We start from the raw sequence: 16541 nt of genomic DNA on the forward strand, positions 1-16541 counted from the left end.
CAAGCGACCTTTATTTTTCATATCCTCAACAAAGCATCCATGAGGATTAAATCTGACCTGCAAGCCCTGTTCAATCATTTGACCAACAGAAACCAGATTCTTGGTGATATTCGGGACATGAAATACATCGGACATGTATTTCTTTTTCCCATCCTGCATAGACAAGGGAATTTTTCCAATCTGCACAATAGGATGTGCAGTATCATCACCAGTCTCCACAAATCCTGGTTTTTCCATTTTCCTTGCATCCTCTATCCATTCTGCATGACCTGTCATGTGGTTTGATGCACCTGAGTCAACATACCATACATCGTTGCTTTCTTCTGCACTTGTCACAGAATTGTTCATGTGCTGCACCATAAACAGATGCTCATTTCTGTCATCACCCTGTCTACTAGAGGATGCATAATTTCCTTGTTGCAGTTTTCCATTCATGATGTCATTCTACTTTTTATAGCAATCTTTAGCCATATGACCCATTTTACCACAATAGTAGCATTCAACATTACTGTTTGCATTTTGGCCTCTTTGCCATCCACCACGACCTCTTTGGCTCCCCCTACCTCTAGAGTTACCACGTCCTCCTCCATAGGACTGGTTTTCTTGAGTTTGCTGCATATTCTGATTTCTACCACGGCCTCCATATCGGCCTCCTCTACCTCTGCCTCTACCTCTTCCAGCATTTGAGTAGAAGACAGCTTCTTTTGAAGTTCCTCCTGAAGAAGATGGACCACCATTTCTTTGCTCCTCAGAAATTAGAAGAGCAATCAACTCCTCAAAATCAGGAAATCTTTCACGAACTGAAATGGATGTCCGAAACTATGCATAATTCTTTCCTAGACCATTCAGGGTCACAGAAACTAAATCATCATCTTCCACTGGTGACCCAATGGAAGCAAGTGCATCTGCAATCTTCTTCACCTTCATGTGGTAGTCGTTGATGCTCATATTTTCTCTTTGCACATTGTGCAACTCTTCCTTGAGCTGCATTTTCCTGGCTTGTGTATTTGTGCTATACATTTTTGACAAAGTATCCCATGCCTCCTTTGGCGTACTTGCATCCTGAATATGCACAATCATAGAGTCTGAAATGCTGATAGACAGCCAATACATAACTTTCCTGGCTCTCTCATGCCATGCTTTAAATGCCTGCATTTGCTGTTGATTGGGAACATTAAGAAGAACTGGTTCTTCTTCATTTCCTGCAACAAATTCCCAATATCCTTTTCCCATAAGGAAATTCGTCATTCTAAACTTCCATGCTTGGAAGTTGTTTTTGTCAAGCTTTTCAGTGACAATATGTGAAAGAGAATCAGATGCCATTACAGAAGACTGCAAAAAATTATGTCACTGCAAAAACCACAGCTTCACCCTCACAAGGGAAAATCTGCAAAACTGGCGAAAGTGGTATTTGACCACACAGTCACTTTCTAGTGACGATTTTGCATCAACAGGCAACAGGGATGATTCTGTAACTCCCAATGTCTCTGCGCACAAGCATACAATGCAATTTTTACAGTAACTATTCACCGACTTGTAGAACAGTGGCTGCACAGCATAAAACTGGGCCTTTTCCTGAGTGCATGCAGAAAAGTTCCGCCTCCAAAACAGGCCTCGAAATGGCCTCAAATCAAAAAAACAAGGTCGCTAAGGGCTAAAGGCCACTCGCGCAGCATATACTGCCCTCTTGCTTCACCGCGAAGGGCGTCTCAACCTGAGACAATGCACTCCTGCACTTTCCGGTTGTGCTACCTGCAGAGATCTGCTCCCAAAACAGAAAATGAAAGCAACACTGCTCCTCTTACCAGAACACCGCGAGCTTGGCTTGCTTTCTTGAGCTCCTTACCACGAACAAGGCTCTGATACCATGTCAAGATTGTGGGAGAGAAGGAAGGAGTCTCGCTTGAAGCTTTCTTGCTTGCACAATGGGGGAAGACACACAAGGGTGGAGGCTGAAAAACAGTTTTCCTCTTCTTAGTTGTGTAAGCCAAAAGAACTCAAGTACAAAGAAATAGAAGAACCCTCTATATGGGTCTCAAACCAAACTCAACTAACTAAGGTGGCATACTAACTGAGCCACGAACTAGAGTAGATAAGGATAGCTATCATGTAGCTATTATTCATGGGCGATGTATCAACCGCGTCTGCAACTGACAAGTCGGTGACATAAATACACAAAGGTCACCCTGGCGTATCACGAGTGGAGCTCGATATCTCAACAGGCCTTGTATCATGCTCAAGGATTTGTTTGTCCCGGTAGATAATTATTTGTTATATCTCAGCTTTGAGTATAAGTAATCCATTTTAAAATTAATGCACGCCATCTATGAATTTTAATAACTATAGTAATAAAATTTATTTCAATCAATTCTACTCATAGTCATAAGACCTGAGAGAAATTATCCTATACTCAATTTAAGGGTTTTTTCTTCTATAACAATACTTTTGGGTTCATTTTGATGAAGTACCTTAATGACCATTAGCTAGGGTATCATTTTCTTTTAGTCCTTCCGTTGACTAGTTGGCATGATTTCTAATTTGGCATGCCTATAAAGTTAATACAAAAACAATGAATTATGCATATCACAATTAGATCCCCTACTTGGACATTATGAAGGAATTGACCATTTTTAAGCCATCTTAAAGACTTACCAATGTACCACGCCCATGGAAAAGCACATTGCATACCATTATCAATAAGTCTATTATCTTAAATTTCCTTCCCCTCCCTCTCCCTCTCTTTCTCTCACTCTCTCTCCCTCTCTCTCCCTCTCCCTCTCTTTCTCTCTTTCTCTCACCCTCTCCCTCTCCCTCTCGTTCTCTTTCTCTCCCTCTCTCATTTCCTTCCCCTCCCTCTCCCTCTCCCTCTCTTTCTCTTTTTCTCCCTCTCCCTCTCTATCTCTCTTTCTCTCTCATTTTCTAAACAAGCAAAAAATAAAGTGATTTAAACATCCTCCAAGAAAAAGGGAGAGGAAGAGATACAATGCACTCTCCCTCTCTTTCTCTTTCTATCCCTCTCTCATTTCCTTCACCTCCCTCTCCCTCTTGCTCTCTTTCTCTCTCATTTTCTCTCTTAAACAAGCAAAAAATAAAGTGATTTAAACATTAAACAAGCAAAAGGGAGAGGGAGAGAGAGAATGCACTCTCCCTCCTTCTCCCTCTCTTTCTCTTTCTCTCCCTCTCCCTCTCCCTCTCCCTCTCCCTCTCCCTCTCCCTCTCTCCTAAACAAGAAAAAAAGAAAGTGATTCAAACAACAAACAACCAAACCCATCGTGAGAGAGAGAATGCACACTCTCTCTCTCACCCTCTCCCTCTCGTTCTCCTTCTCTCCCTCTCTCATTTCCTTCCCCTCCCTCTCCCTCTCCCTCTCTTTCTCTTTTTCTCCCTCTCCCTCTCTATCTCTCTTTCTCTCTCATTTCCTAAACAAGCAAAAAATAAAGTGATTTAAACATCCTCCAAGTAAAAGGGAGAGGGAGAGATATAATGCACTCTCCCTCTCTTTCTCTTTCTATCCCTCTCTCATTTCCTTCCCCTCCCTCTCCCTCTCGCTCTCTTTCTCTCTCATTTCATCTCCTAAACAAGCAAAAAATAAAGTGATTTAAACATTAAACAAGCAAAAGGGGGAGGGAGAGAGAGAATGCACTCTCTCTCCTTCTCCCTCTCTTTCTCTTTCTCTCTCTCTCTCTCATTTCCTCCCCCTCCCTCTCCCTCTCCCTATCTTTCTCTTTCTCTTTCTCTTTCTCTCCCTCTCCCTCTCCCTCTCCCTCTCCCTCTCTTTCTCTCTTACTCTCTCGTTTCCTCTCCTAAACAAGCAAAAAGGAAAGTGATTTTAATTAAACATTAAACAAGCAAAAGGGAGAGAGAGAGAGAGAATGCACTCTCCCTCTCTTTCTCTCCCTCTCCCTCTCCCTCTCCCTCTCCCTCTCCCTCTCCCTCTCCCTCTCTTTCTCTCCCTCTCTCTCCCTCTCCCTCTCCTTCTCTTTCATTTCCTCTCCTAAACAAGCAAAAGAGAACGATTTAAACCTCCAGCAAGCAAAAGAAAGAGAGAGGGAGACTCACCAATGAGATATGGCGAGCGTGGGGTGGCTTCTCTTTGCAATGAGGGCTCCTCCTCTCCTTCGCAAACAACGGCGGTGGCGGCGGCGGCGGTGACGATGGCAGCAAGTCTTCTTCCTCTTCTTCTCTCACAAAGCCTTCGCTCTCTCCCTCGCTCTCGCTCTCAAAAGTCAAAGCAAAAGAAATGAAAACGGCGCTCGAGTTTCGGCCGCGGTTTTTTCTCTGCGGCGTCGCTATTGGCATCGCTATTTGCGTCACAAATGTGACGCAAATAGCGATGCCAATAGCGACGCCAATAGTGACGCCAATAGCGACGCCGATATCCGCCGTCGCTAATTGGCGTCGCTAATTGCCCAATTCCTTGTAGTGCTCGCGTCGCTATTGGCGTCACTATGCACGTCGCAAATCATCGCTATCAGTGTCATTTGTGATGCTGATAGCGATGCCAATACCGACGCTGATAGCGACGGTTTGCGACGTGCATAGCGATGCCAATAGCGACGCCAATACCGACATTTCTATGGCATCGTTAATAATGATGCTTTTTGCGATGACGAGGGAAAATTTTGTTGTTTGTATTTTCGTCGCTTTAAACATCGGTATAAGGCCTATATCTTGTAGTGGTGATCAATATGAAATAGTCTTTGGGGGTGTACATGGTGTGTCCCTTCTCTCTCTCTCTCTATATATGTTATCTCTCTACATCTCAATATGGTATCAGAGCTATCAAGATCGATCACAACCAATTTCTTGAGAAGACAATAATAAGAAAGTATACCTATATAGTATCTCTTCAATTCTTGATTCATGTTCTTTTCATGCTTAAATTTGATTTATTGTGTATGTTATGAGCATCTTATGTTATAAATTTTAAGCATAAAACAAGTTCACTTGATCATGGTTTAGATTGCAAATATGTTAAATTGTAGATATGCCTTGCTTGGACACCCTTAAAGTGTCTATTTGGGAAACTCTTAAGGAAACACCTTTCTCAAGAAAACTCTTAAGGACTCACGAGCTTTCTTCCTAGCAAATCTGTGCTCAATTTGGAATTCTTTGTCTCAAGAGTTATGCCAATTCACGTAAATTGAACTTGAAATATAAAAACAAACACGATAATAGCTTTTTGTGTAGACTTCTATGACACAGGTGTCGTTACGATTACTCACTTTTGAGTTTCCACCAAAATTAGCCAGATCATCATCTATTCTTGGCTAAAATGTAAAACGATAATGTTTATATCATTATTCATATTTATCATCTATTTTGGGCCAATTTATTATTGCATATGTTTTGTCTATTTTGGGCCTTATTCTCACCCATGTTCCATCTATTTTGGGCCGCTTTATTTTGGCATATACTTTTGAAACTAAACATCTTTCTTTACAACATAGCTTTTGCATATGACTTGTACTGCTACACTTTCATAGTCGTTTTGTATATGGTGTGCAGATTTTGTGATTTCATCTTGTACATATTCTCTCAGTCAGATATGTCAAATTCTATAATTGTCAACAGATTTCCTTCTGGACAACGTTCTGTCCCTTACTTTCAAGGACAAGGATTCCTTGGATGGAAAGTAAAGATGTTGCTAATTAATTGAAGGCAATGACTTGTATGATACTGTTCTTGGTAATTATAAATGCCTGCCTCAACCAATTGATCAGGGTCATGATAATACCATTGTAACTAAAGGATCTATCTTGAAAAATGGCAAAGCAGCTCGTTGGTATATTCTTTTTGCTCTTTAGGAATCTCTTATGCTTGATATATGTAATCTTTCAATCTCAAAGCTATATGGGAGTATTTGATAGCAAATTTTGAGAAGAAATCTATTATGGAAATAATTTATCTTCGTTAGTCAACTCACTGAGTTACAGTGCAATATCAAAACTTCTATGACAACGTATATCAAATCATTCAAGAATATTATCAATCAAGTTGCTACTATTGGTTGATGCCATTCCACAAAAGCAATTGGTAGCACAGTTTCTTGACACTATAAAGGATCTTGCTTATGACAATATTGTTACCATATTATCTAACAAAGATGGTATCAATTTTGATCAAGCTTGTATATCTTTAATTGAATGTTCACAATGACATAAATGATGATACACAAATCAAGAAATAGCTACAATCCCACAAGAGAACACACAGTCAAAACAAATCAACCAAGCTTTACTTGCTTAAAGGCATCCATTTCCATGCTTTACACATAGGACTCATTGTGGTGGTAGTATCTTTCATCTCAAGTTTCCTAATAGATGTTATTCTTACTGCAATAGAAATGGTTACATTACAAATGATCGTTGGGAAAAATAAAATGATGAAGAACATGGTATTTCAAATAAACGACCATGTTTATCCAAAGATTATTCTTCTTGTGACTACTACAAAAAGAGCGATCATCCAACCTATTCATGTTTTAAGTGGTGTTTTGATTTAAAGAATACTTCATGTTTGTGATAGATTTCTTTTTATTATTGATTCCGATACTATGGGAAACATGACATATCAGTTCCAATGGTTACATAATTATCATTCTATTACTATGAAGAAATTGGTTTATCTTGCTAATAACATAACTTGTCAAGTCAAAGGTATAGATGCTGATTTATATCTCGATACTCTTTCTTCAAACAAGAATTCTGTGCGGAGTTTTACATATCCCAAATTTACAAAGGAATCTTCTTTCAGTTGCAATACTTATGGATCTCGGTCTCTTTGTGGGTTATGACCATACCAAGACAGTCAAACCATAGTTGTCGCTCCTCGAAATGGTACTCTTTTTTAGTTATCTTTAAATGAAGATATTGCAAATGTTGTTATAGCTCCTAGTGATCTTAACAACAAGATATGGTATCATCATTTTGTTCACTCTAATTTTTCTAATCTTGTCGATCTTTATCAGCATGACCTTGTTCAAGGTATAGAATTCAAAGCTTGTCCTCACATGGGTATTTGTGAATATTGTTCACTTGGAAAGCATTTTTGCAAAACCTTTTCCATTTCCACCACAACTCACTCAAGAGATTTTCTTAATCTTATTCACACTAATATTTGTGGCTTTTCCTCCATCGAAACCTCAATATTGATATTTCATGACTTTTATTGATGACTTCTCATGATACACCATTGTTTTTCTCTTGTGACACAAATCAGAAACTTTATTATCTTTTAAGTAATATCAAAAAGCTGTAGAACTTTATACTAGTTGTCGCATCAAGAAACTTTGTAATGATGATGGTGAAGAATATATTTCAAATGATTTTGATGATTATTGTAATAATCAGGATATTTATCATGAATATATTATTCCCTACTTTGCTAAAGAGAATGGTATTGCTGAACGTAAAAATAAGACTACCCTCAATGCCATGCAATGTATGCTCATTCATTTTGTCTTATCTGAATGTTTCTCGAGTGAAGCAATCTTGATAGTAGTATTTGTGCAAAATCATCTTCCTATGATTTCTCCTTCTAGTACTGGTGCATACATCGGATGTTGTATGTGTACGTAGCGAGCGTCGGAAGGTCCCCAAAAACAAAAGAACTTTTTGCACAAAAAACAAGAGAGAAGACTTGCATGACATGAAGCAAAAGACTAATTGGGTACAATCTCCCCCATGCCTTGTGTGAGCGCTCCACAAAGCATGTATTTGATAAATTATTCATCTCTAAGCTCAAAAAATGGCCCAATTTACAATTAGCACACTTTAGCTTTTGTGTTTGCTTTTGTCCCACTAAAGAATTAAAGCCATTGGGTGCCCAAAGAGTCGGGTTGTGCCCAAATACAATGTCCAATAACAAATATTTAAATTGTGGGCCCATGCGCATACAAAATAATAAATAAATGTCAAGCGCTTCAATAAATAAGTGCGTCAAAATAAATATTGATGCCACGCCTAAGATGCATGCTCATCAAAATGATAATTCCTTCTCAATAACTTGAATACATGCTATCGCCCAATGCTTCCCAACGCCACCGCTACCTGCTCCACACATCAATTGAAGCATTCACAATTGTTAGAAAATAATAAAATTAAACCGACAAAAGTGAATACCTAGGAGTCTTCAGCTAAGAAATAAATAAATTGGTTAGAACTCAATTCTAACCTTAATTTATTACGAGTGCACACTCTAAACTCATAAACGTCTATTAATTTAAATATGTATTTTGCGGAGTCACTCGCTATGGAATCACCCATTTGCATATTAAATTAACAAGACACCCAAAAAGGACAGGCGCCCCCATCAACTTTTCGCACAAGGAATCCACCTTGTGTATGAGCCTCGGCAACAAATATAATTTTATAGAATCCACCGCAAAACCTCACGGAATCCACCATGGAATATGCCTCATGGCATCAAGTAAACTACCAATTACTACTTAGATAGGTGAAACTCCTTCTGTTTCATATTTTTGAATCTTTGGATGTATTCTTTATATTCATGTACCCAAAGAGACTCGCAACAAACTTAATCCTCCTAGTTTGAAAGTTATTTTCATTGGATATTCAAAATTTTCTAAGGGATACAAGTTTTATGATCCATCCTCCAAGAAGATAATCATAAGTCATGATGGTATTTTCAATGAGCAACTTATGGGCAGTATATAGTCGCAGGAGGATGCTGGGAGAACGTGGTCACTAGAGGAAATTGATGATACAAAGTCATTATGATGGAACCTAAAACGGGCCGGCACTGGCTCATGAACTAGCCGGATCTCTATCTCACGCGCTCAACAACCCCACGGCCTCGCGGCCAGGAGCGTTGATGACACATACATTGCCTTCCTAGACATCTTGCGTTTGTATTACGTCGTTTGTAGTCCACTCTTCTCTCACCCACTACTCCTCAGAGGGAGTCCCTTACACATTGCCTAATGGCACGAAGCACAGACATAGGGGGTCCTCCAACGGCTGAGTGCCACCACCCCTCTGCGACTCTCCTACACCTTGGGGATTGGCCCCTCGATGCGTCGCTCAACATATAAACATGACGCACAAAATCCACTCAAGGTACCATTTAATCGTATACAGGAATGTACCATTGTCCTTACTTCTCTTTTCCCTAGTCCCCACGACTAGCCTATGGCTTAGGGTGTCCTGTCTCTCACTCAACGTAGGTCAAGGTCCTAATGAAAACAATTGCTGTGCATCCAGGATTTCTGATACCTTTAAATAATTTCCATGATTTATGCATATTGCGGATGCCAAGTGCTCAAACAATTATGAAATCAATATTGTGCACATGTGAAAAACATCCTTTCAATGATTTTCACACCTATTATTGTTGTTGATGATGACCTTGGTGTTGAGTTGATCTCCCAATTGATAACAAGCATGGTACATGTCGCGTTCTGATTCTGATATTCTTGAGAATGCTCTCAATATTTGTGAAGACCTTGTCATAGTGATGCCATGTCATCCCCACAAAAAGAAGCAATGGTAGGAGGCTATGGAAGCTGACTATGAATCTCTTCTCTTTAAAGCTACATGGGTTCTAACTAAGTTACCACCTGGACGTATTGCTATTAAATGCAAGTGGTTTATAAGACTAAAACAAAAGCAGATAGAACATTTGAAAAATTCAAAGCAAGGCTAGTTGCCAAAGATTTCTCACAAATTGCAGGAGTTGATTATCAAGGAACTTTCTCACCTATTGTTCATATCACTAGTATTTGGATCTTGTTAGTTTTTTCTATTGATTTTGATTTGGAGGTTCACCAAATGGATGTGAGAATTTTATTTCTGAATGGTGATTTAAAGGAAGAGATATACGTGAAGCAACAAGAGGGATTTGTAGTCAGACATAAGAAAAATCTTGCTTTTGCAGATTTCATCTATGGTCTCAAACAATCCATCATGAGCTTGGTATCAAAAGATTGATCTCTTCCTTACAAAACAAGGGTTTATCTCTTGTTCTTCAGATCATCCTAACTTATATGTCAAGCATTGCAATGATAGTTTTGTTACTGAGGGTTTCAATAGTATATCGTTAGGAAAACACGATCCATTAGTTTTTAGTGGGTTGCTAATTGAAAATACATAAGGTTATCACTCCACCAAGTCTCCCACGTATCCTATTATTGTGTGCCATGACCATATTCCAACTTTTGTTCTTCTTGTTGCGATGGACTTCCATCGACCAAGACTCTTGAAGCTTTTGTATTACTTAATCTTGTCTGGAAAGTCTTCAACAAAGGCCAAGTCTCCCATTTCTAACCATTCTCTTTGCTTTTTTTCTTTTAGTTTTGCTACAAACAATTGGCTACAATGGTGCATGTTTCTGTGAGTTTAAAAGACAATGGATATAGTTCGTCATAAAAGCTTGATTAGGATGGCATTTTGTTTTCTCCATTATGGGGTCAATTTCTTATAGAAAGTGACCTTATAAATAAATTTCCTCAATTCTTTTGAGGTAAAAGGAATTCTATAATCTAGCTCCATTGATTTCTTCTCTTTCTAATAGTGTTGTTTTCTTTATTTTTAGCCTCTATGGGTGCTTGTTGATAAAAATTTTCCCTGGTTATGCACCAAATCATAAAGCTCCCAAGATAACATCAAGAACACGGGGAAAGAACTGAAGTAAAGTATACCTTATCTCATCAATAAGCATATTTTGCATCTTCTATGAAACCACACAAGGAAAATAAACACCAAGGAAGTAGATCTTTATGCAACATCATTGATTGTATCCCCCACGGTAGTAAACTCAATGAAGCACATCATATTCTTCATAACAAAGAACCATAAAGAAGAAAAAATCATATAGACCACTTTATGAATGGAAACAATCACATATTATTCGTCTTGAAGCTTCCACAAAGAATCCATGTCTTTTATCTCATAATCTCACAATATCTCTCTCATGTATAACATTTTGCATCAAAATTTTTCTATCTCTCACACACCCTCGTTCAATGATACATTGGAATATAATAGAATAATACACAATAATTCTCATTCGGTCATGGAGACATCCTCCAATAGATATGACTTATTAAAAAAGGCATTGGAGCCACTATAGTGATACTTCATAGCACACTAGTAACACAACCACTCCTAGTCTTCAGCTTTAGTCATCAATTGCTTCTTCTTCATTTAAACTAGCTAGCTTGAGCTTGTATTTCCCTACTTCAAAAGTAGAAAGAAATTTCCAAGTCAAGAATCCATCAAACAAAACGCATATAGAAGCATACAGATCTTTACAAAAGACATACAACGACTCATGAGAAGTTATTAGAAGCCAAACAGAAAGTAACAAAACCTCCTAGCTCATATCAAAACCATTCTAAGCTATCAAAAATCATCCCATATATCTTCAATCACACCTTGACAAACCACTTTTTCATAATCAGACCTCTCAAAAGAACCAAAATATAGCTCTACAAACACTAACAAAACACATTAGAACTAAAAAATCACTAGAATCTATCAGGAATCTTCAAACCAAACCAAGACTTCAATGAGCTTTCAAAACATACTCAACATAATGCTTTGAGGGTGGCTTGCTTGGATGCTCTCTATGGGGCTATTTTAAAGTTCAAGGGTCACTCCACAGGACATATTTGGAGGACTTTGTAAGTTTTTATTTTGTTTTGCTTGTTTATTTTTTTGAAATATTCTTTGTACTAATAATCATGTTTTCAACAATTAGCATTTTGTTTTCTTTGCATCACTCCATTACAAATAGCAATCTGACTGGCCTTGAGACTCGATATGTAGAGAGGCATGGTCGCACTTCATTGATCGACCAATTGTATAGATGCGGCAGCCCTGTAAGTCACTCATCTTTCTTGTTCGTAGTTACCATGAGATATTTGAATGCATTATTGTATGGTGGACTGATGTGTTGTTTCTTTTTTTGTAGAGTTTGTTCGATGCTCCTTTGCGGTGGGATGAGCTTTCGAGGGATGAGGATATGTAGCTCGCCCTTGGATCCCTAGAGCTCACACACCTTTATTCTTGAGTCGCCTGATCTATGTAGACATTTTCTATGTATTAGTGATATCTTGTCATGATTGTACCAATCGCTTATTATGCGATCATGTATTTATTTCATGTATTAGTTTTATGATTTTAGTATACATTTTTTTTGTTTGCAAGCGCATTGTACACAGTAGTGCAGAAACTATTTTGTATGGCTCTCATAAAGCATACAGTGCTATATGTGCCAGGGAAGCTTGCTGCCCTACCACAAATTTTTTTTCCCTATTACCGTCGCTATTAGCGTCGCAAATTTTACTGATCGCGTCGTTATTGGCGTCGTTATATACGTTGCAAACCGTCGCTATCAGCGCCGATGTTGATAGCGATAGTGATACCGACTATTCTATGGCGTCGCGAATAATGACGCTTTTTGCGACGACGGGGGCAAATTTTGTTATTTGCATTTTCGTCGCTTTAAACGTCGATATAAGGCCTATATCTTGTAGTGCAATAGTACAATTTGCGATTAAGCTAAATCAACTATCACTACATGTTGATCCCACCATGTCTCAAGAAATGAAGTTGTTCTTCCTTTGGCCTCGCCTTCACCATGATCTATCTTGCGGGATTTGCAACCAAGGCCCGACTTCATTCTATAGTGCAAGTAAGTACTAAAGAGAGTGTAGAACTTTCATTTCATTGGTCTAGGCTTTTACCAAATTTCATCCATATCTTCATGAAACCACTGTCACTATCGAAACTGACCATCAACCCATCATCCCTCTTCTACAAAAATCCCACCCACCAGGATGGCTTCTTCGATGGGCTTTGGCGCTTTAAGAATACCAATTTACAATCAAATACATGAAAGGATCAATCAAGTACATTTTTTATTAAGAAATCACACTTGCCCCACTTGCCTAGAGCTTAAATCACCCAATCAGATCTCTCATCGTTACAGGTGAATGAACTAGTTGAGATGGTTGTCTGGGACCTCATAGGTCCATTTCCTTCTTCTGTGGTAGGCAAAAAATCTATCCTTGTCATGATAAATTATCTAACTCGGTGGTGTGAAGCTCAAGCACTCCCGGATACAAAAGCATCTACAATTGCATCAGATCTTCTCCATAACATCATATTTTGTCATGGTTGCCCCTGACAACTCTTGTGTATACATAGAGATAAAAACGAAAGAAAAAAAGAGAGAGATTATTACAGTCTTACCATCAGATACATTAGCTTGCTAAATTATGAGCCAAAAAGAAAAATAAGAAAAATGCAAATATTGAAAATTATAAGACCTCAAGTATTGTACCTAGGTTCAACCTATTTGTCCCTATTTCCTACGACTCAGTACATGTCGGTGTAACTTTGTCGTACCTTAACCGATAAACATGAAAATGAATAAAACTTTTTAGTGTTAGATTTGATACTTGGTACTTGGTACTTGATTTGATATTAGGTTCCAAAATGAAACTTTGTTTTTGCAATTGGTACATGGTACATGGTACATGGTACTTGGTACTAGATTTATTGCTTGGTACTTGATTTGGTATAACTTGGTGCTTGGTACTTAATTCGGTACTTGGTATAGATTTGGTGCTTGGTACTTGATTAGTTGGTCTAACTTTGTGGTACCTTAACCAATAAACATGGAAACAAAAAAACCTTTTTAGTGTTAGATTTGGTACTTGGTACTTGGTACTTGAGTTGGTATTAGGTTTCATAATGAAACCTCGTGCTTGCAATTGGTAAATGGTACATGGTACATGGTACATAAATTGAAATCAGGTATTGTAACCGTAATAGCTTATGGTGAGCTTGATACTTTTAAATCAAGTGCTTTGAAACTTCATAGTTTGGATCTTTGAGCTTGAAAGTTAGCTTGAGTTGATATATAGGGACCTCTGCAGAAACCATGAAAATCAAAAGCTTGTTAATGTTAGAGCCTAACATAGAAATACATTGAACTACGATAAAAATTTTGATTTTTCTCTATCTGGCTTTCCAAGAGACAATAAACAAATAATTAATTGTTCAATGATGCAACAGACGTATGTCAATATATATCATCAGTAAATATATGTACATGTGTCTAGAGTGTGTGGTGATCAATCCTCACACATACAAAACAAGTGTCATCCTCACATATGTCTGTACAATGAATAGTGATGAATCCTCACATATATAATACAAGTCTCATCCTCAAATATACATAATAGATCCCTAGGCACGATCACTATATAAGTCATCACTATACGAGTCACTAATATCGGACTCATGATCACCATCACCAATGCCACCACCCTTGCCTCCACCCACAACACCACCATTGCCCTCATCTCCACGATCGTCACCACCATGGGCAAGGATCTGGCCGTTGCTCCCCTCAACCTCTCGGCGTCGCCCCTCGGCTCTGTCATGTCGTCCTCGTCATATTGCTCTTGCATTAGTTAGTGAAATGAAATAAGAATATATTACATTTAACATTAAAATAAACTACAAAAAAAATAGTGATACTCACAAGTGGATCTGGCATGTCAGTGTCCCCTGCAAAAAACAGTAGCCGTAGTATGTGGCATACTCCATCTTTTGCGCCATAGGTGCATGACCATAGTCTTTGGTCTGCATCAAGACAAAACCAAAGACTTATTGATTCCCTCATTCAATAACATTACCTTTGAAAGTTAAAATTTGAACAGCCTATACTCACAAATGTGGCCACAAATCCATCTTGTCCCATCCGGCCTAGTCTAGATGTGTGACCAGTTATCATTCTTTTTCGTGCTGCCTCCTATGTAAATTTGATTTTAAAAATAACATAGATTAGAGAATAGTTAGAGTCAATCTAGAAAAGTTCATATTAATTCTAATATGTTAGTAAAGCCATACACCTTTTGTTGAGGAAAACTGATGCATAGGCATCTCTGCTTCGGAAGTATTGCCATGTCTCCATGCACATATAAGCCCTCCTCTTGTTTGTATCCACCATACAATAGCGTATGTTTATTTTTCATATTACAATAAGTGTTAGAATATACCACAGAACTTGTTAGATTTCAATGTTTTGTTCCTTTTATTGTTTTTTTAACTTTGATCATTTGATAAATGTCTGATGTTTTTATGGTACTTGAAAATTAGATTCGGACCGATCAAAGGGTACACCGCCACCTCCTACTGGTGGTGGTTGGAGTGCGCAGAGTTCCAATACTGCACATGAACCCATTTACGATGATTTCTACTACGATGAGTCTATTATATACTATTGAACTCGTTGTCGTGGCACATATCAAAGGTCATGACATGAGTGCTTTTCACATGAGATGAATCATGGTACTTTTGAACAAGCACCATCACTTGAGGAGCAACATTGTCCTATGGTATGTGATTGCTCTCCCTTATTTTTATTATTGGTTATTTTATAAATCAAAGGCTCATATATAAGGAAACCATACTATATATGCAGGTATATTCACTTGATGATGTGCATCATTGATAGTGAAGTCATCCTCATCATCAAGTTAATATACCTACATATATCCTATGCATGAGTGATCCTAATGCATATGCAAGACTAAAGAAATAATATTCTAATGACTTTAATGGGTGTGATGATATCTTTGATAACGACAATGGCATGTCTAATTTTATTGAGGATTGGTATCAAAATGATAGTGCGAGAAATATTCCTAACAACAAGAAGTATCTTCGAGAAGAAGCTCTAAAGTGTATCTACACAAGAAGCCAACTGACACAACTAAGTGCAAGCTTACTTATTATTAACCTTAAAAACCATTTTGGATGTACTAATCTGATGAAGGAAATTCGATATGGCAGCCTCTATACTATGCCAAACTCCCTTCTGCCACAAAGTGAATGAGGTAAGGGCACCACCTAGTCATGGAAGAGCGGACTAGGATGCTAAGCAAGAGGGAGAGGAGCTTGTGAGGGAGAAGAGAGGAAAACAGAGAGAGAGAGAGAGAGAGAGAGAGAGAGAGAGAGAGAGAGAGAGAGAGAACTACAAAAAAAAAAGATGAATTCATAAACTTAAGAGATGGAGAACCCTAGAGACATAACCAACATACACAATATGGACATCAATAGCATGGGCTTATTACACCATAGAACATGCATAAGCTATAGTAGGGGAATGAATTGCATAAGCTCATGAGAGAGAATGGGGAAGGCTCAATAGGGCTGAAGAAGGCCTCTTGGCTCTCTCTCTTCTTTCAAATTACAAAGGAGAAGGCCTCTTTATATAGGCCTTGAGGGTGTTTAGGGAGGAGGTTAAGATATAATAGGAATTAACACCACCAAAGCTGTATTAAGGTGGTTCCACCAATGTGGAAGCTCCATCTAGATGTTTTGTTGACCAATTTGTTCCATCATAGGTGAGTTGTCTCCATTCTCCCCCCCATAGCTTGAGTCCAAGAGCTCTCCTATAAAAAAATATAGAGAATCTTCATAAAATAAGATCATATCTAGCAATAATAGAGAGAGTAGTGAGAGTTCATACATTACCACTACAATTAAGGATGATTTGAGGGT

At 38.3% G+C, this 16541-nt stretch overlaps 1 pseudogene; it reads right to left on the reverse strand.

Moving 5' to 3' along the window:
- The window catches only part of LOC148016960 (uncharacterized), a 251926-nt pseudogene that overhangs the window by 7413 nt on the left and 227972 nt on the right, over nucleotides 1–16541 (reverse strand).

Source organism: Lygodium microphyllum, chromosome 22, assembly GCF_053477565.2.
Source record: "Lygodium microphyllum isolate KBCC chromosome 22, Lygodium_microphyllum_v1.1.10, whole genome shotgun sequence".
In the NCBI taxonomy this organism is placed as follows: Eukaryota; Viridiplantae; Streptophyta; class Polypodiopsida; order Schizaeales; family Lygodiaceae; genus Lygodium; species Lygodium microphyllum.